Source organism: Apus apus, chromosome 5, assembly GCF_020740795.1.
Source record: "Apus apus isolate bApuApu2 chromosome 5, bApuApu2.pri.cur, whole genome shotgun sequence".
NCBI lineage: Eukaryota > Metazoa > Chordata > Aves > Apodiformes > Apodidae > Apus > Apus apus.
The window spans coordinates 18,286,142-18,307,777 of NC_067286.1; the positions used below are offsets into that span (position 1 = coordinate 18,286,142).

A 21,636-nucleotide genomic window follows, 5' to 3' on the forward strand; every position below is an offset into this window, starting at 1 on the left:
TGACCCAAAGCTTTCCTAAGTGACCCAAGTATCATTTAATTGGTCACAACATCTTGGTTTGGAGGTTAGTAATAGATGCCTACTGTAAAGTCTCCCTTGGAGATGACCCCTCTGATTTTGACCCAGAGGCATTCAATAGGGCTACCACAATTACCACAGTTGACTTCTATACGTTTAACATTTTCCTTAACATACAGCATGACTCCTCCACCTCTTCTCCCCTGCCTGTCTTTACAAAGCAGCCTACAGCCATCTATCACAGTCCTCCAGTTGTGTGACTCATCCCACCATGTTCCAGTTATTCCTATGATACCATAGCTGTCTGACTGGGCACGGAGCTCCAGCTCCTCCCATTTATTTCCCAAGCTGTGTGCATTAGCATACACACACTTCAGGTGGCTGATCTTTTGGCTCTCATTTAAGAAGACAGTGGAGGCACATTTTACACTACTCTGGTTGGCCTGGTTTATTTCCCAGTTGGTTGCAGCCGTGATGGTGGTGCGATTGCTCCCCCTGGCACCGGTATGCCACTCCCAGGCTACTCTCTAGTAAGCCCAGTTTCACCCCTGTCCCCCCCTTCAAGTCTAGTTTAAAGATTATGGACACACACACACAAAAATGTATTTAAAATGTTTCCATTTATCTGCCCAACTCTTTCCATCTGCCTTCCCTACTGTGAATGTTGCACCTCTTATTGCATCTCTTCACTATGATTAAATTCTGACACACTCATTTCCATGTTCCCCTGCTCCTGCCAGTGCTCTGCCACCTCTGAGTGGATACAGCATCAGAATGTAAGACTGAGATGATCTCATCTCACTGCTAAACATTCAGCTCTGCAATTCCAGCAATAAAACTGTGGAAGTTTTAAGCCACTTCCTAATGTGAGGTCCTGTGATGACTTGATCCTCACCAGCCACCTCAATCTGGTGGGTTGTGCTGCTCCCTCCCTCCTGTCCCTCAGTGGATGACTGGACTAGGTGATCTTAGAGATCTTTTCCAACCATGACAATTCTGTGAATCCTTGCTGAAGAACAGGCAGACGTCTTCCTAGGGTAAACAGATTTTGATTTGTTCATCATTTGTTGATGTATGGGTGAATAAGAACAAAGATACTCAGCAGCATTTCTCTCAAGCCAGTGAAAAAAATGCAATGTAAAAAAGTCAATCATGCAAAGCACTTCTGAGTGCCACAGTCATTCTTCCTCAATGTAAAGTATTCTTACTGTTGTCCCTGTGCCAGAAATGGAAGGACAAAATACTTGTGCAGGATGTAAATGGATTTTGGATGAAAATGAAGGATATCTTGTAACCAGGAACAGATAATAGCTTTCCAGCAGATAGCTCAGTAACTAAGTAGATGCAAATTAAAAAAAGTTTTCTCTGAAAATTCACACTTTCCACATATTCTTAAGGATTTATCTTTCTCCCACAGCAGATGAGTAAACCCTGCTGACTTCTGTGGAGGAAGGCCAAAGTTTGCAGTAGTTAACATACTTGTTCTTTGTTCCCCAGGAATATCAAACTGTCACTCTAGAAAGGCTGCATTCAAAATGAGTACTGAAAAGTGCAGAAGTCCTGATTATTGTCCCATAACATGTGAATCACAGCACAATTATGAATTACACACTACAGAACCTGACATTTTCATTGCTAATGTCACCTACAGCTTAAGGCTATTTTCTCCATAAAATCAAGCAAGGTATTTTTTTCCTCCCTTCAAAAGTAAGTCTAAGGTCTATATTTCACAAAACAATGCCATAATTATCACACATTAACAACATTAATAAAAATGAGATGATTCTTTGGTCCATAAGCAAAAAGGTTATAAGCCACTGGCATCTCCCCCCTTAATAATGACCTTGTGTTTATTCACCTCTTTTTCTGGTCTGAGACTTCTTTTTACTTTTAGAATGCTCCAATTAAACAAACAAACAAACAAAACCCACACACAGACACAAAAAAACCCAAAGCAAAACCACAAACCAAAACCAAACAACTGAATAATCCTGAAAAATCTTACTTCCCTCTAATTTTGGAAATTTTTTTGTTTCTGGTTTGGTTTGGTTTTTTCTATAAAATAAATTGATAAATAAAACTGATGACCAGTTCAAGAATTGTTTCTATTCCCTAAAGCAAGCAAAGAGTGATTCAGGTGTAACGACTCTCCAGCTCCCAGCTGACACCATCCATGTTAAGAGTCCTCCATGCATCAATAAGCTTGTGTTTACAAGGCATCGACGTATTTTTACATTTCAGTCCAATTCTGGCAGATCTTTCCATGGATCTTCCTTTACCTTTGTCATTACACTAAAATCACTGGATTCTTAGCCAATGCCACAACACAACAGAGCAAATAATTAACTATAACTCTCTAGGAAATGGATCTTAAAATACTGACAGAGAAAGAAAGGGGAGAGTACAGGGGTCCTGAGGTAAAAGGAGACAGCAGGCAGACAGTGGTGACACACCTCAAAGGAATTAATGGGTGTTCCTCTGATAAGGCAATGTTTCTCACATGGCCAACAGGCCAGCTGAAGTGCCCCTACACCAATGCACACAACATGGGCAACAAACAGGAGGAGCTGGAAACCACCAGGCCGCTACAGAACTACAACATAGTTGCCATTAGTTAAACTTGGTGCAACAAATTCCATGACAAGGGGTTGCAAACTGAAAAGAGGGTAGATTTACACTGGCTATTAGGAAGAAATATTTTACAATGAGGGTGGTGAAACACTGAAACAGGTTGCCCAGAGAGGTGGTAGAAGCCTCATTCCTGGAACTATTCAAGGCCAGGTTAGACAGGGCTCTGAGCAACCTTGAAAATGTTCCTTCTCACTGCAGAGGGGTTGGACTAGATGACCTGTAAAGGCTCCTTCCAACCCAAACCATTCCATGATTTGCACGACTCTCCAAACAGCATGTTACAAGGATTAAAGAACCAGACTATATTCTCTGAAACCACTGCTCATTTGGCATATTCCCTTACCGGTTTTATTTTCCTATTTTGACCATCTTTATACTGTTTCAAAACACAGACAGGGTGACTCTCCTCTCATCTAACTTCTGATGTCCAGTTGAAACTTTTTCCTGCTGTTCCCCTTCCTCTTGTGAGCACTGAGAAATAAGCACCTTTCAGACAATCTGAACTCTTCTCAGTACCATCCATGAGAGCAAAGAGATAACATGTGAGGGGTAGAGCAGAATAGAATATTTTAGTTTGAAGGGACCAAAAACGATCATCTAGTTCAACTGCCTGACCAATTCGGGCTGACCAAAAATTAAAGTATATTATTGAGGACCTTATCCAAGTACCTCTTAAAATGCTAACAGGCTTGGGGTATCGACCACCTTTCCAGGAAGCCTGTTCCAATGTTTGACCACCCTCTCAGAAAATAAATGCTTCCTAGTAGCCAGTCTAAAACTCTCCTGCCACAGCTTTGAACCATTCCCACACACCCTATCACTGGGTACCAGGGAGGAGAGCCCAGCACCTCCTTCTCCACTTCCCCTGCTTGGGCAGCTGTAGAGAGCAATGTGGTCACCTGTCAGCCTCTTTTTCTGCAAACTAGACAAGCACAAAGTCCTTACCTGCTCCTCATAGGACATGCTTTCCAGCTTTGTTACCCTCCTCTGGATGCATTCAAGGACCTTTATATCCTTCTTAAATTGTGAGGCCCAGAACTGCACATGGTGCTCAGGGTGAGGCTGCGCTAACGCTGAGCATCACCTCTTCTGACTGGCTGGTCACACCGTGTTTGATGCACTCCAAGATGCAGTTTGCCCTCTGGCTGCCAGGGCACACTGCTGACTCTTACTGAGCTGCTGTCAACCAACATCCCCAGATCCCTTTCTGCAGGGCTGCTTTCCAGCCACTCCTCTCCCAATTTATACTTGTGCCCTACTCTGTCCTAGGAGCAGGATCTGGCATTTGGACTTGTTAAATTTTGTCTTGTTAATCATAGCCCAGTGCTCCAATCTATCTAGGTCAGTCTGCAAGATGTCCTGCCTCTCAAGAGAGTCAACAGCACCTCCCAGTTTGGTATCATCAGCAAACATGCTAGCGGTGAATGTAACTCCTGCATCCAGTTTGTTTATACATAGAGAGAGAGGGAGAACAGAATGGGCCCTGGAACTGAAATCTGAAGGACACCAGCCAGTCACCAGCCAGATGCTGCCACGTTCACTATGACCCTTTGAGCTCTGCACTTCAGCCAGGTCTTCACCCAGCACACCGTGAGCTCACTCATCCCACAGTTGTACAACTTGTCCAAAAGGATGCTAGAAGGGACAGTATCAAAAGCCTTCCTAAAATTAAGAAAAACTGCATCCATCACCTTCCCTTCACTCTCTAGGCAGGTGACCTTATGACAGAAGTATTCAAATTAGCTAAACAGGACTTTCCTTTTGTGAACCCATGCTAACTGTGCCTGATGATTCTTTAAATGCCTTTCAATAGTCTAGCAGAGTTGGGAGTTACAGCTACCTTTGTAGCCTGCAAGATTAAAGGCTAAAAACTTGACAGATTCCTACATAGACTCAAGAACATGGTGAGATGTGGTTCATTCTAGAGATCACATAGGCTTAAATACCCAAACTGTCTTTAGTGTCTATGCTGCAAGAGAAGATAACAGTTTGCAGAAGCTGCTGACAAATGGATCACCTGGTGGATAAGAAACTGGATGGATGGTTGCACTCAAAGAATTGTGGTCAATGGCTCTAAGTCCAAGTGGAGACCAGTGATGAGTAGCACTCCCCAAGGGCCACTACTGGGACCGGTGCTGATTAACATCTTTGTTAGTGACATGGACAGTGGAATTGAGTGCACCCTCAGCAAGTTTGCTGATAAAATCGAGCTGTGTGGTGAGGCCAACACAATGGAGTGAAGGGAGACCATCCAGAAGGACCTTGACAGGCTTGAGAGGTGGGCCTATGCAAACCACATAAAGTTCAACAAGACCAAGTGCAAGGTCCTGCACATGGGTCAGAACAATCCCAAGCACAGTTACAGGTTGGGCAGAGAATGGACTGAGAAAATCTCTGAGGAGAAGGTCTTGGGGGGGTGTGTTGACAAAAAGCTCAACATGAACTGGCAATGTGTGCTTGTAGTCCAGAAAGTCAACTGTATTCTGGGCTGCATCAAAAGAAGTGTAGCCAGCAGGTCAAAGGAGGTGTTTCTCCCCCTCTACTCTGCTCTGGTGAGACCCCACCTCAGGAAGTGTAAGTTAGAAGAGTGGACAGTGAGATGGATCAAGAACTGGCTAAACAATAGAGCCCCAGAGGGTTGTGATCAACAGTGCAGAGTCCAGTTGGAGACCTGTGACCAGTGGTGTTCCCCAGGGGTCAATACTGGGTCCAGTCTTATTCAACATCTTCCTTAATGGCATGAATGAGGGGATGGAGTGTATCCTCAGCAGATTTGCTGATGATACAAAGCTGGGAGGATTTGCTGATACACCTGAAGGCTGTGTAGTACTCTGTGTCTGGAGTACTGTGTCCATTCTGGGCTCCCTCATTCAAGAGGGACAGAGATATGCAGGAAAGAGCCCAATGGAGGGCTACAGGGATGATTAAGGGACTGGAGCATCTGTCATACAAGGAAAGGCTGTTCAGTCTTGAGAAGAGAAAAAGGGTGGATGTCAAGAACGGGCCAGACTCTTTTCAGTGGTGCCCTGTGACAGGATGAGGGGAAACAGCACCAAGTTACAACACAGGAAGTTCCACCTCATCATGAGGAAAAACTTATTTTCTGTTAAGGTGATGGAGCACTGCAACAGGCTGTCCAGAGAGGCTGTGGAGTCTCCTTCTCTGGAGGCTTTCACGACCCATCTGGACATGTTCCTGTGTGATTTGCCCTAGGTTTTCCTGCTGCAGCAGGGGGGTTGGACTCAGTGACCTTCAAAGGTCAACATCTGTGATTTTACGATTCTACTGTGTCCAGTTCTGGAGTGTCCAACATAAAAAGGACATGGGACTGTTGGAATGAGTCCAGAGGAAGGCCACAAAGATGATCCAAAGGCTGAAGCACCTCTCCTAAAAGGAAAGGCTGAGAGAGTTGGAGCTGTTCAGCCTGTAGAAGAGAAGGCTCTGAGAAAACCTTATAGCAGCCTTCCAGTACCTGAAGAGGGCCTACAGGAAAGCTCGGGCTTCTAGTGATAGAAGAGGGGGTAATGGTTCCAAACTGGAAGAGGGCAGATGTAGGTTAGACATTTGAAAATAATTCTTTACTGTGAGGGTGGCAAGACACAGGTTGCCCAGAGAAGCTGTGTGTGCCCCATCCCTGTAAGTGTTCAAGGTCAGATTGGCTGGGGCTCTGAGCAACTTGGTCTAGTGGGAGGTGTCCCTGCCCATGCAAGGGGGGTGGAACTAGATGATCTTTAAGATCCCTTCCAACCCAAATGATTCTGTGATTCTACTACTGATTGTGACAGCTATCCTGCACCTTATAAACCTTTACCAACCATCACAGGAAACCAGCAGAATAATGAACCACCGTTTTGCAAAACACTTCATATAATCTTCTTTCAAGCATACTCCCATTTATCACAAATTCACAGCTCTTTTCCTATTAGCCTATTAACAAAAACCCACTTTGTACCTCCTGCATAGGAGATTGCACATCAAAACTGGAATGGGCTGCCATCCTCAAGAAGATGTACAACATGCTAAACAGTAAAGCAAATTAAAATCCATAGATTATAATCTGATCCTGTCACTGAATTAGCTCCGGTATGATCTCCATTAAAAGGAAGATCAAAGTGCCAGCATCCAGGATTGGAATCTCGCCTTTTTACTTAATCTACTTCATGAAGGGGCTTTTAAATACAGAATTTAAATCCTGTTTCACTTTTTCTGTGTTACCTGTGCCCACAATGATCCTTTATTTAAATTTTCAACTTGCAAGACAGAGCTTGAAAAACACCTTCCCCCACAGTGAGTAGGAGGCTTTTTCTGCTGAAAACAAAATCAAAAGGCAATGTAAACTTCCAAGTGGAACACTGCTTTTTCCCCACGTTTCCCTCCCTTTGTGTTTGTCTGTACTTTTTTGACTCTTTAATTACAATCTAATTTTGTAAAGTGTAATTTTTAAAGCAGTATCAGAACTCAAAATAGAACCACCTGCATTGCAAGTTAAGACTCCTTATTACCCATGGGATTATCATTGAGGACAACTGACGAATCACACACTGCTGCACACTGTTGTCCTCAGTGCAGCTACATAGTTGCCAATCTGGCATTTTGTAGGTAAACCTCATTTTGTTGTAGAAGTCAATACTTCAAGGAACGCAACTGGCAGAATTAGCAAGCTTGCATGATTTTTCGGAGGCAGATGGTGACTGTTTATTCAGCTCCTGCTCAGGTTTTAGCACACAGCTCACACTGAGGTCTGGCACATGCTGGGAGCAGCACCATGGGGTCAAAGGGAGAACAACACATATGCAGGACACAGTAAGCAGGAATTGATAAGGGCTGCTCTGTAGCTGTCCTTACCTGCAGTGTGCTATCCCCTGCAGCCATCATCTACTGCATCTCTGCAAAGTACCTGCCTGGCAGTTTCTTCAAAATCCCCTAATCAATGGAAACAGTAAAGATGCAGCTTCCAAGCTGAGAGCTATAAATGTGGCAGCTCACCCAAAAAGCTTCTGATGCAATTCCAACACAGTAGCCAGAGTGCTGTGGCTTAAACAAACACAAACAAAACCAAAAAAGCCCACAGTTCTCCCACTCTTCCCCCAAATCAACAACAACAAAATAAAAAAAATCCACAAACCAGTATCATATTTGTTAACTTTGACCACAATTTCTTCCTGTTCCAACAAGTTAATAAACTTTTCCAAATTTGTGGGGGTTTAATTCAATTCTAATACTCAAAGTACTACGTGAAGACTAAAAGAGAAAATACTCTATCTCAACACTCATCACTTTTTTTTTCTCAAGCTAAATTGAAAACACCATTGAATAGGACCAGCATTTGAACTGAAACATGCTACAAAATGTAGGAGGTGTTCACAGGGAACAGTTACATGATCAGTTAAAATCATTTCAACATCTAGATTGTAAGTCCTCCCTGTAGCAAAGTCACCTTTATAGATGCCATTCTTTAAGTGATAAAAACACACAAAGTCCACTCCTCTGCATCATTCAAATATGGGTATCTGATCTCTGGGCTCCACTGATGCCTCAAGCCTCAGAGAATCTGGTGTTCATTTTGTTCAAAGTTAATGCCATGTGTATGACATTTGGTAAATTGAGTCTCTCTTTGTTTCGTGGGCAGATTTCTCACTTCTTATCTTTCCATGGTCTGAAAAAGATTGCTTTCAAAACTGAATTTGTCAAATCAACCACTTCTGAACAATCCTTAGAATGTGCACCTTCTGAGTTGATGCATTTTCTTTTGTTTATTTAGGACACCTAGAGAATCGATTCAATGAAACCCTGCTGGCCCTCTCCCACAGATGATGGTAAGTCATAATGCAATATAATTGTGTAAGCAGTTAGTATGTATCCATACACACATTTAAACATATATATCTATGGTCATATGCCTACACCTATAGCTGTCTTTACCACTTGCAAAGCAGGTTTTAACAAATCTGAAATGAAATCAGAAAACTAGGTGAAGTGTAATAAAGACCAGTCAGTGAGATAACTGGATGGCATTTCTGCTGTCAAGCCAAGGATTTACAGGGCAGCTTCTGCACCATCCAGAACACCAAGAACAATGGGACACAAAGCAAATGCAAGACCTGGGACCTGCTGGTACATCATTATGCCTGATGGATTCTGTCTTTATAGTCAAAAGCCTCCAGTGGAAGACTTAAAAGTAAAATTAAAAGCAATCATCCCCCCACAAAAAAACCTTTCTCCCCTACCCCCACTTATTCCTTAGAAATGTAAACCTTTAAAAAAGTATGACTTTTCTTTAATCTAGTAAGAAATGTTATATTTTCAAGATATTTATGGGGGGGGGGGGGCGGAGTTAGTAAAAATCTGCCCTTCAATTCTTACTAAAACTGAGACAGTATCTGGTTTGCTAGATGCTCAGGCTTAGAAGTATGTTCATGAAGTTAAGTGTCTGTTTCTGTGTTCTGTTAGGAAAGCAGAAGTTTAAACAACGAAATTGCATACACAGATTCACTGAAACACAGAACTGAAGACACAGGGATTTCAAAATTTTCTAGAGACTGAGCAATAGTCTGTCAAATGAACAGTTGGTTTGTTGAGGATATATAAGAGACTGATAAAACCTGTAGGAAGCTTTATTTACTCCTTCAGTGAGGCTAACCATGCCCAAATGCCTCATCATGCCAACAGCTGTAGGTGGACATGGATGAACAAGAGATGCACCCTGAGAGGAATCTAAATCCCACTTGAAGCAAGAGTCAGGAATTAATACTACACACAAAGAAACACTACAACTCTGTCCAAGAAAAATAACTACTCAGCAGAATGTGCTATCTGGAACTGTATTTCACTTCAAGTTCTGGGCTTTCCCAAGAGAAATAATGTCCTAATACTGGACAGGAGACCAACATTTGCAATGAGAGACAATGCAACAAGTAATTAACCATTAACAAACGTGTGGTTTTTGTTAGCAAATTAGACATAATAAGAGATTCCTTGCTCTTCGTAGTCCCACCTTGAGAGGCATTTTTTGTGGGAGGGTCTCAACTTCCTCAGCCATATTCAAAATCAGGCTTCATCAGGCCTTCTGGAGACATTTGCAAAGCATCTTTGTTCTCACTGTCTTCTTCACAACACTAGGAGATGCTGAAGATCTTCACACTTAGAAAGTGGGAAAGCACAACACCTCCCCATCATACTGTCACATTGGAGTTTGAACTCTTTTTGACACTAGATTGTGTCAGGAAGGGGGGGAAATGCAAATTGACAGCTTCTGCAAAGCTTGGGAATTGAGTTCCTTGAACTCAATTAATCTGGTTTAGAAACTATCCCAAACCACCATCTGACACACAGCAAAGCACAGAAGTTCTCAAAAGGAAAGTGGTTGCTGCCAAAGTTGGCCTTTGCTCCTCTTATTTAGAGGAACAAAAGAGTATGGGAAAAAAAAGAAATTATACACCCACAAACCATAAGGGGTACTTAAGGTTTCTAAGAAACTAACATAATGTTTTCCAAGTCTGCTTTTCTTTAGGAATAAAGTTACGTATATACAGATATGCATAAATACAACTATATTACAAATAGAGGATGCCAACTTAATACAAAATTTTGGACAACGCTTCCTTAACTAGAAATATAAGGCTGTGAAGTGTCTTGACTTTTTACAGATGTGACTATTTTGTCACAATTAGCTCTATTACAGACTTCCCACAGAACAAGGAGACAGAATACTTGGACTTCTCCCTGTTCATGACTGATCTTGATGGGTATGTTCAAAGGCTTTTCTGTGCCCTTATACTAATAAATGTACTACTGCTAATGTGCATCTAACAATGTGCCACCAAAAGATTTTAAAGGAGGTGGTTCAGCTGGCCATAGCAGCTCCATGGGCTGCTCTCCATGGACTACACATTACCTTTGCTGATTTCCATTGTCCACATGTGCTAGGTGAGATGAGATAATTTGCACCCTCCCATACATGCTGTATGCTTTGTAACTCAGAGAGCACAAGAGAGCTTTCCCATGACCAGAAAGGCCTCCTAGGAGTGGCAGTCTTCCTTTCCATGATAGCCAACATTATACACTGTCTGATAAATAATCTGACCATTGTATACTCTCTTTCGAAAGAAGACCTATTACGCTCCTTCAGCTTTGCTGGCAGGCCACTTCATTTTGACCTCAGGAAATACGTAATTCTAAAATTATAGAGATTACTCATTTTGGTCAGGAGATAAACATTATTAATTGTTTGGTAAGAGACGGGGCAGAGAATCAGTGACCAACCAATATATCTAAAAGTCTTTGAGGACATTTCAATTGAAGTCCAAGGACATTCCAGATATTCCTCAAGGGACATGGCCAACATCTGTCACAAGAATCTCCATTTTCTATCCCTCCACATTTGTAACAGAACTATACAATGGCAAAAGTGCTTGTACTTTGCAAGACCTTTGTCACGGTTTGAGGATCAGCAATTGAAGCAGTGACAATAGCGCTCTCAATCCACTCCTCCTCCCACCCTCAGGTAGGGAAGGAGAGAACAAGGAGAGATTTTCTGGATTGAAAACTTAACTAGACAGCTTCAGTTAAATACTAATGATAAGCACATATGTACAAATACATACTAGCATGTGCAGGAATGTGCAAAACTCTTATCGCATCTCCCCACCCCCAGCAACTCCCATGGCATCTCCTGAGCTGGGAGCAGTTCTGAAATGTCCTGGAGCTGCTGGAGAGAGCAGCAGAGCAGACAGGAGCTGAGGGGACAGTTGTGAGGGTCAGGAGTGCATGAGCCTGGGGATCAATGGTGATGGATAGATGGAGTCCTCCCTGGACACAGGCCATGGATGGAAGAGAAGGGAAGAAGAAGAAGAAGCAGGAAGGGGCCTGACTTTCGTGATCCTATACTGAGCTTATGTAGATATATGGAATGGAATACTTTGGTCAATGTTGTTGTCCGTCTAGTCTACTCCTCCTTACAGGAGGGCTGCAGATACGACTCTTCTGCTCCTCTAGGATCTGAGGCCACCGATTCAACAAGTAGGGCAAAGTGTCCTTGATGTCTCAGCAGTAACAGAAACATTCCAGCGTTATCAGTCCACTAGCTGGAAAACTTCCTGCTAGTTAAAAGAGCGCTCACTGAAGGGAAAAAAATCAGTAAAAGGAAAATTGGTTTCATCCTGGCTCAAACCAGAACAACCTGGTTACTCACAAGTGCTTTGAAGAACATTCTTCATACATCTGGAAAGCTGCATAACATGCCTGCAGTTTGTTTTCTGTACTTAGGTTTGACTATTGGCTCTTCTGATGGACTACTAGTGAAAAAAAAGGTCAGCAACTGGTATACAGAATTTCATTTGCTGTCATTTATCATACCAGGCTGCTTTTCAAAAAGCTGTATGAAGTCAAGCTTGTTGAAATTCATCCACATGACAAATGCTTATTTCCTGTCTCTGCTTCAATTGTATAGTGACATGTGTGCCCTTATTAGATTTAGTACCTGCTGAAGTCAAAATGGCAAAGAAGATCTAAATCTTCACCACATACATGTCTAGAAACCCTAAGCAGGGGCTGACTAAAAGCCAAAAAACAGGACAACCCTTCATCTCAGCTAAAGTATCTTTCACTTGCACACTATCAAAGTTTTTTAAAAAATTACTGTAACCTGAGGCTCTCTTCAGGAAGTTTCTATTAAACTATAAGGCAAGGCAATAGATAATACTTGGTAAAATAAGAAAAAAATACCTGCCGCTCAGTGACACTAAAAGCATTATTCAGTTGATATGAAGGAATTGCATAGATTTAACCTCAAACTAAATTTGAAACAGTTCTCTAACAACAGGAAGACCTGTTGAGATTGAGGTTATAAACAGACCTTGCATCTTCCAAAAGCATTACAAACAGCACTTCTGCAAAGGTTAGGCTTAAATTTTAGACTTAAATTATTAGATTAATATAAATACAATATGCACCTGCACTATAGAAATCACTTCCAGAAGGCTAGCTTCCTTTTATAATTCCACTGGCAGTAGATAACTAGCTTGTGCATGTCATGATACAGAGGGTATGACTTGCCCTTGGGTTATCTTTAGTGCCCTCGTCCTGAAAACTCTTAAGACCATTTCCAGAAGAGAGGCACTTTCATGATTATGATACTCACTATGAAGAGCACTGTGTGGTGGGTAAATTAGCTACAATTTACCAGTCATATCAGGAGCTGGTACAAAATTGCATCACATAGAGTGTAAGGCTGTAGTTCCAAGGCTGTAGTTCCACACGATTATTTTTACTAACAGTAGATCTTATTCAAGAGGGATAACTCTGCCTCTCCAGTACAACTCTGCTCTTCCCACTCCAGAGTCCACTGTCACCTTTCTTAAGCCAATTCAGCTACTTGCATTGCCATGCTCTAAATTAAAGCTGTGAGATTAGGCAGCTAAAATAATGCAAACATAAATAAATGAAACTTTAATGAAGCTATGGTAATTTCCACCAGTTTCAGATTTGACCCTGTGCTGGTTTTGAACTGTAACTACTTCTCAATTTCAGGAATTTGTGTTTCTGTCATTTGGGTCTAAACAGCAACTACAGGGAGACAGCGGCATCTAAACAGACCACCACGTTCATCTGCTGCTCACTGGGTGCAAAGTATTGAAGCTGTGTTGGTCAGTGGTATATTCTAATATATGCATAATATTTCTCCCTTAGCATAAATGAAAGATAAGGGTGAACTCACACTTGTTTGCAGGCAGTTAGTTTTAACCATCTCCTATCCAGCCAAACAACCCTGGCCTAGCAAGACCTTTTGAAGCAACCAGGGAATTTCTGCTGACCCCAGAAAATGAAGCCGTATCTAGCTCTTGAGGCTGACCTGAAACCAAGACCTCCAGTGAGAGACAGTGCTTCGTTTTCCACCCAGAGTCAAAGCAGATCCTCTGAGAACTGACCACAGGCATTTGCACACAGCCAAGCTAGGTCAGTTCTTGGCCAAATAAAAGATGCTGGTTCACCAGAACTGCAGGCAACAAAAAAGCACGCAGAACATCAAGAACATAAGGAAGCAGTGATCCAACACACCAAAGAACATGAGGCTGTTCATGAGCCCCACGCAGAGGAAAGACTTTTGATGGAGAAGCAACTATGCACACTCCCCAGTGGAAGGGGCAGGGGCCAGGCACTTGAGCAAGCTAAAAGTTATCCCTAGCTCTTGTTTATTCAGTAGATATTTGCCTTCAGTATATTTTCCCATTCCTATTGGAAATAGCTATGCTCTCTCACCAAACTTCTGTGAAGCTTCATCCAAACAATGCTAAAACTGTAAGGTCCATAAATGAAAGAAATCACAGAGGTAAACAGCATTTCCCCCCTGCCCCCTCAGCTTTAAATATTGCTACTCTGCCCATAGCACAGCTGAATGCTGCTCCCTTCCTTTGGGGACCTTGGAGAGAGCTGCAGGAGCTGTTCTGGGGCTTTTTTTGGGCTGAGACTTTACCATTTGGCTCCCAGCTGAGCTACAGCATCCATCCTAGAGCAACAGCAGAGCTCACACATTCAGCAGTTAGTGTCTTCAGACAGGCATAAATATTCCACAGTGGGTGGCTGCGATGGATGGCAGCCTCTGGGTGATGAAGACAAAGTTCTCTGCTGAAGCAAAATGGGACAGCATGGCTGGGAAGCCAGAAGAGCTCCAGTTCTGGAGGGCACATCCAGTGTCACTGAGCAATCCCTGTGTATTAAAAACTACTCATTTCAATTTCATGAGGAACTTGCAGCCTGTCTCTGCATTTTCTCCTCTGTTTCCACTCCTTTTATTTGTTTTTCTCTTCTTAAGTACTCTTCCTTTGCTTTTTCCAGTCTTTTCATAAGACACATCTGCCTCACCTCTTGCTTCACATGATGCACTGATCTCCTCCTCTCCTTCTCTAAGCCAAATGTCCTTGTCTGACTCAAGATGTTTCCATGTTTAAACTCTATGATTATGAAAGAGGTGAAGGCAAAGGGTGGGAGTTTTGTGGAGTCAGCACACAGATACGCAGTGCAGTGTTTCAACCTCTGGCACACATTTTTAGATGAAGAGTTGAGAAGATTGTATACTTCTGCGCCTTTAAATAAAATGAAAGGGCACAATCCTGAACCTGACTCATTGCTTGGGACAGTCTCAGAGCTACTTTAAGCAAGCAGTGAGGTACAGAAGCAATGCCAACTGTAACCATTGTAGGTCCTGGTATGTTTAGAAATTAATTGAAGTAGCTACTACAGAGTAAATATTTTAAAGTGGTTTCAGGAGTTCCATTTCTATATAGACACTCTTACTCCAGAACAAATGTTGTCACAGGGGATTACATCCATATAATTAACCTAAAATAGTTTATCCCAGGAAAAGTCCAGTAGATGTATCTTATTATCCAATGAAATTCAGTTCCCTACAACTTCACTCATTTTGTTTTAACTTACTGGCTACTTAGGGCACCTCCACTACAACCTGTGATCTTACAGAAGAAAGCAGAGAAGGAAGAGTATCCACTGCATTGAGAAAAATAGGGATAGGAATAAGAATAGACAGGGCTATAAAGAGAATACAACCTTTCACCCTTCAGTAACAAGCCATAGCAGTTTGTGGGTCAAAACCAGAGAAAGATCACACACAGCTAGGAGCTAATGAACATAGCTGTGACTCAATGCTGCTAAACATTAGGCAAGCAGAAGACAAGAGTATATATAGTTAAAGGGGTATGCTCCAGGATATTGTTATTTTAATATCTCACTTTTTCCTGAGTTGGCCAGCCAACAGTACTACAAGTTGGATTGAAAGAGACAGGTTCAGAGCTTGTTTCAAATCTCTTGGAATAGATGGAGGTCTTTGAATTCAAAAGGACTGCTGGATCAGAACGTCAGCACGGCTCCTATGCCTCACTGTGAGTCTATAGGCAGTAGCCAAGAATTAAACACAAAGCTTATGCCTCTTTACTACCTCACTCCCTCCTCTCTGCGTCTGGTGAAGTCCTGGCCAGACTGAGGTGGAAAAGCCTCACTTGCTATCGTAACAGAAGGAAAACACCCTATTTCATGCTAATAAAACCCTATTACTTTGAACATGATTGAAAAGCTCGAGCTGCCAGTAACTGCCATTTGCTTTTAAAGAGGGGTGCAGGTTGAGCTCACAGTGAAGAGAAGAAGAAACAGTTACACTGCTAATCACCCTCCATGGCTTGTCTCCATGACAGTGTGCTTTATGCAAACTTGTCTGCTCATAGAATAGAGCTCTTTTTCTTCTCTTTTCCTGAACTCCAGGATAGACTCCCCAGCATCACAACCTCCTCAGGTTAGGCTGGCAGAGCTTCAGCTACCAAACACGTGATGGTCCAAAGCAGTCTTTCTCAGCCACTTTGATTAAGAGAAAAAGTTTTCATGGCTTGTCCATTAACTGTACAGTTAATCAGAAAAACCCTAAAAGTGCAATTCATCTGGCTTCCCAAAAGCTCACCAAGTATGGAAGTAGCAGAAGATATGTGAAAAGCAGAGGCTAGAGATTTTTTTCTGAAACAGATTTTCTGTGTACTGCAATCACACTTAACTGCCCTTGGTAACACAGGCCATGCCTGAAAACCCATCGCCTCAGAAATGCTAGTATTTTCCAGATATATTATACCTTAGCATCACCTTCATATTTATTGGGGGTCTCCAGGGAGTTTACAGACCAGCTTGTATCTACACTATTGGAGTAGGGCAGAGCCAGCTCAAACACAAGTCCTTTTAGTAATCTCCACATTTTATCTTTGCAGCCAAATATTTTTAAGAGCCCTTTACTCAAATTTTCAGAGGAGCTTTTGTCTACCACTTAGGCAGCTGAAGAGCAGAAGAGCGGTTTATAAACACGCCTGGAGCTCTGCGGCTCCTGAGATGACACCAAAAGTAGGACTTTTTTTAGTATATAAGGGACATGTAGTATCCTAAAGACCTGGAAGACGGGGCTACCCATTTAAGGAATTAGGGACAAACTGAGCTCATAACTCTTGCCCCATTCTTACAGAATCCAATCCTGTCACCATTGCTTTCAGAAGCCTGATTTTATCTTTTCACCACTGCTGCCAAGAGACAGCTTGATTGCAATGAACATGTTTGTAATGAGATCAGTTGACCCAGAAAAGAAGTACTAACATCAGTCTGGACTAAAAAACAAATATAAGTAAAGGCTCTCTCTGACTGGAAGAAGTGCATGCTAAAATGTTGGACCAACATAGGTACTGACCTGTAAAAGGAGACCGGAACAAAGGTCCCTGGTTCTGTGCTTATGCCAGGTTCCTAAGCTTTCTTAACTTTTCCACAGGTTTAAACATGTTAGCAACCTACTTAAAATAATGTAATTAAAATAAGCAAAGAGTGCAATTATCTTTGCTTGAAGAAGGTCTAAAGTTTCCTAGATTTTTTCAAATTTTTTTCTCAAAAAGCAGAGGCTTTCTTGGATGTTTTATATTATTAAGACAAAGTAATTGATTTTCGCAGAGCTCATTTTTAGACTCCTTTTAGAACTGTAGATATTCATTTACTCATACAAAATATGCTTAATAATATATTCTGGTTCTACTTCCTTGTTTCATTTACCTAACGAAAGCTGCTTTTGAAAGGGACAAGTTTTTTGGGTGCCAAACCCAAGTTGTAAAGGACTCCAAAAACACTGTAACAGCACATCTCTTCACCCAGGCTTCTATTAATCAGACATTTTTCATCTTCACTGACTGAAAATGGCAATGTAAAGTAAAATAGTGCACTCAAGCAAAAAAAAAAACAACCTGCAAATCCACTCTCAAATAGTTTTCTTTGCTTCAGATCTGACTCTTTCTCCTAGCCTCTCAAAAAACCCTTCCCACTTATAGAACCTCCCAAAGATCATAACCAAATTAAATACATAACTTGTGTTAATGTAAAGTGTGTATGCATGCATTGAGGTAGAATCAGGCAATTATGAAGCACTGCAGACAGGACTGGACACCAGAATATAATTACAAAAAAAACCCCAAAGCCATTAAATTTAAGAGATTTTAGCTGATGTCAAGAATGGCTGGACTAGATGAAGAAGAAACAAGTTCCATTTAAAAGACAATCAGATATAAATGGCTTTTACTCCTCCAAGTAAATGGATTCCTTGTTAACGTATTATAGTTACGATTATAGTTCATATTACCGACAGTACAAATCCAGCAGCAACACCAGTGGATATTTTAAGCTACATCTGTCCTACTGTTTACAGCTAAATTCTGCTTAGGGAGCAAGAACTCTGCTTCACTTCAGTGTCCTCCTTCCATGCACTGCAGTCAGATGAAGACAAAGCTCAACCTGAATTTCATGTAACTGCTTTGTAGGACTGAGCAGCTTACCACAGAGGGTCTGGGATACTGTTTGTATTCAAATCTAAATCTCCTGAGCACTAGTTTGTCCCAACCACGAGCCCAGATTTCTCCTTTACTGCAGAGCTGACGCTCCAGTCTCTGAGCTCCCATTTCATAGCAAAAAAATAATGACAGGAGCTTCTGGATTTCCTGTTTAACATTTCAGCCTTCTCAGGGGAAATAAAACAAAATCTCCCTACAACAATAGATAAGTCAGACAAATGAAATGTCAAGCTACTTTAGAAATTAGCTAGTTAAGATAATACAATCTCTTGGGTAGCCATTAATTGCATTCTTTTATGCATTTGGCAAAGATGCTTCTAGAGATCATGTGACAGCTAAGAAAAAAGGATGTGTTATTTTTTTACTTCTTTAACCTTAATTCAGTGCTGACAAAAAGATACTTGATTAATACCTGGGGAATGTAAAATCTTCCTTGCATCCTTAGGAGAAACAATATCACTGACAGTTCTATTAACAAACAAAAGCAGAGGCGCTGCACTGCTGGACAGAGGGAACACTGTGCTGGAATTCCAGAGCAGGGATCCTGATGCCAGCATTCCTGCCAGCCAAGTGACCACGGGTACAAACTTGTTTCTCTGTTACATACCTGCAATGTGAGGTTAATCATACTCCATGAAACACTGAGATCTATCAGCATAAAGCATGTTGCAAGAGCTCTGTATTTTGATTACCACCAAATTCCCTAGCTGTATCCACTGCATAAAAGGAAAAAAAACCTCCATATAAACCAAATGAGCAGCTAAGATGTGAGTAAAACAGCAATTAAGGATACAGCTAAATTTATTGACTTGCACTGCTTCCTGCACAACAAAGATGATAGTAAGAGCCCTAAGTCACTCAACATCACAAAAACAAGATCAGTTAGACTTAACTTTTCCTATTATGCTTTCCAAATGACTTACCATTGTCATTGTAATAACAGCATGAAAAACATTGCACTCTTCAGCCTCTATCTTTTATTAACCAGGTGCTATAGGAATTTCTGTATATCCCTAATCATAATGAAAATTGTTATTCCCATTGTCAGCGTGGCTAGCTGGCAATTAAATCTATTTTGAACAAAACAACTTTTTTTCTTCCATAGAAATAATTTCCTTTGTAAAAAATTAAAGATATATTAGGTTAAAAAGCTAATTCTGATCCATCCTTCTGCCTAGACACTATTAGTGACGTTCCCTAATTTCCCAGCGACTCTAAGAAGAGCTGGGGAAATTCAGCATGTCTCAGAAACTGAGCAGGACCTTTGAAGAAGATTGTGATATGATAATAAAAGCACTTGCAGCAAACCCTGTTTCTGCCCTGAGAGCCCAGGGATGTGCTAAGCAAAGCTCCAGCTTATGAGCTGTCTGAGGAAGGAATTTTTGGGGCCTGCCTCGCATATTGTAATTCTTTCCTTCACAGAGATGCACACAGATGAGCAGAGAGAAACTCTTAGTTCGCAAATCTTTTTCCTGGGCTCAGATTCCTGGTCTTCTGCTGTCACATTTTGGTCTAAAATCAGGGTTTCACCTTCATTACTTTTGTTGTCATTTATAGTTGGAAAAGGGCTTCTCAAACTGAGATTTTTCACTTCTTATTGATTACAGCTGTCAAAGGAGCCTGGAGGTGTTCTCCATCCTGTCAGCCTCAAGGTGTTTAGTATGGCAAACCAGTTTCCCTGTCAGTAGAAAGGCAAGAAGCAGGAAGAGCTGAAGAAAAACAAAAACTGGTGGGGAAAGGAAAGCATTACTCCCTTCCTCAATCACTCCACTCCTAACATCAAGCACAGGGGCAACAAGTCTTTTCACAGCACAAAGATAATTTTAAATCCCTCAGCACCTACAACCTAATACCTTCTAGTCTAGATTCCTTGTCTGTGTATAAGTACTGCACAGACACAGGCAGACATTTCCCTCTCTTTCTGCCAGTAAGACAACACTGCCATTTTTTTTACTGTTTCATCTCCTCTTCTGTACAACAGAAGTGATAGTTTTGGCTAAACCTCATCTCCCAGTGATACTGCTCTTGAGATGATAACTTACACTGCCTGATTTCAGTGGTGCAATACTACTTGGGAAACTCAAGCATACTTTGAATAATTTGAAGTACAAACACTTTTTATATCCATAACAAAATACATTCACTATTAGCCTAAACAGATACCCCTAACATTCATTCATCATGTTGCGCTAGAAGCCCTTACACCACATAAAAAAAAGAGTATGTTCACAGTTTGTAAATACCATCTAAAAGACTCAGTATAAAAATGTGTTCCAGACAAATAAATGTTCCTTGTGGGTTTTTTTCCTGCATGCTTTACATGGTAGCACTGTGCACAATGCTGCAAGGATAAGGGAGCAAACATGGCCATAGAAACAGTATATTTTAAATTATACCGTTATGCTATATGAATATTTACAGTAATAAAGCAAAGAAGCCCTCTGATCCTTGTCTGCTGGAAGGTCTGCTAGAATGAAATATATAATCACACAAAACCAACAGAATTGTCACTGGCAATGTGGAAAACTGGGTCAGGCCAGCTGCTAACAGCTGCATCTCCTTGGCCTAAACCTAAAATTCAGTTTGAAAACTGAAAGGGAAGTTGCTCAAGTTTTGACACAGTAATTTGGAAAACAAAAACAACCCCTAGTCCAGTTACAGACTCTATTAGGTGATAAATGACGACCACTCTACCAAATTAACCTGCTCTATTTAACTGTAAAACCTACCTGGACAGAATAGCCATTCTGAGTGACCTGTAATAACAACAGATATTTTAGTCTTCACAGAAAACACACGGGAGGAAATGTGACAAGGAGTTTTTTCCTAGCTTTGACTGAATCAATTAAACTGTCCCAGAGTAATGTTAACTATACAAAACAGATCTTAATTCCAGTCGTAACTAACATGAAAGTCATAGATACATATAAAAGCAAAGGAAATACCATTTCACACAGAGAAACAGAGTTAGGAGCTGGAGAAGGGTAACTGAAAATCAAGAAACATATAATTCCTGATAGACAACAGCTTTTGAGAGTACAAGAACATCTGAATCAAAAGTAAATATTAATTAACATCAGATACCTGACTTCAATTCTGCTTCACATAACAAACCTTGGTCAAATCTTCAGTTCATGGGTTGCAGAGTTCCTCAGACCTACACAAATTTAAATAATCACCTGTAACTTCCAGTTAAAAGGCACACCATGCAGTGGTGACCGCTTTCCTGGTTGTCTCCAGTAGCTTGTCAATAGTAAATGCTTGCCATGGACTTCTGTTTCAGCTGCAAACCAAAAATTATTTTTCTTTCCAGATTTCTGACAAAATCTGACTTTCAACTGGAGGTTGGGGCTGGTCAGTACGCGACCTGAGGCCTTAAGTTCAAATGCAATTATCTACTTGGAATATCACTTTGGATCAATAAATCACAGCCATTCACATACCTGATGCAGGAATGAGAGCTCAGAGCACTTGACGTGATCCCAGTCGACAAGGTGGCCTTCTCAGCAACCAGCAAACCAGGGACCTGCAAAACAGGAGCCTGTATTTCAGAAGCCACATTTTTTTGCAAAAGACAAGGAAAACAACTCTCTGTGTGTCTTTTGGGAAGGACAAAAAA

General features: G+C 41.4%; 1 protein-coding gene across 2 annotated transcripts in view; it reads right to left on the bottom strand.

The window, feature by feature from the left end:
- The window catches only part of TSPAN4 (tetraspanin 4), a 421,128-nt gene that overhangs the window by 247,262 nt on the left and 152,230 nt on the right, over nt 1-21,636 (bottom strand). The window contains exon 4 of one of the 2 annotated variants that reach the window (XM_051620365.1): nt 21,461-21,543. The gene's annotated coding sequence lies outside the window, so the exon portion shown is untranslated. Of the gene's footprint in view, nt 1-7,494; nt 7,505-21,460; nt 21,544-21,636 lie in introns of those variants that run through there. The other variant, XM_051620366.1, reaches the window with a different exon arrangement.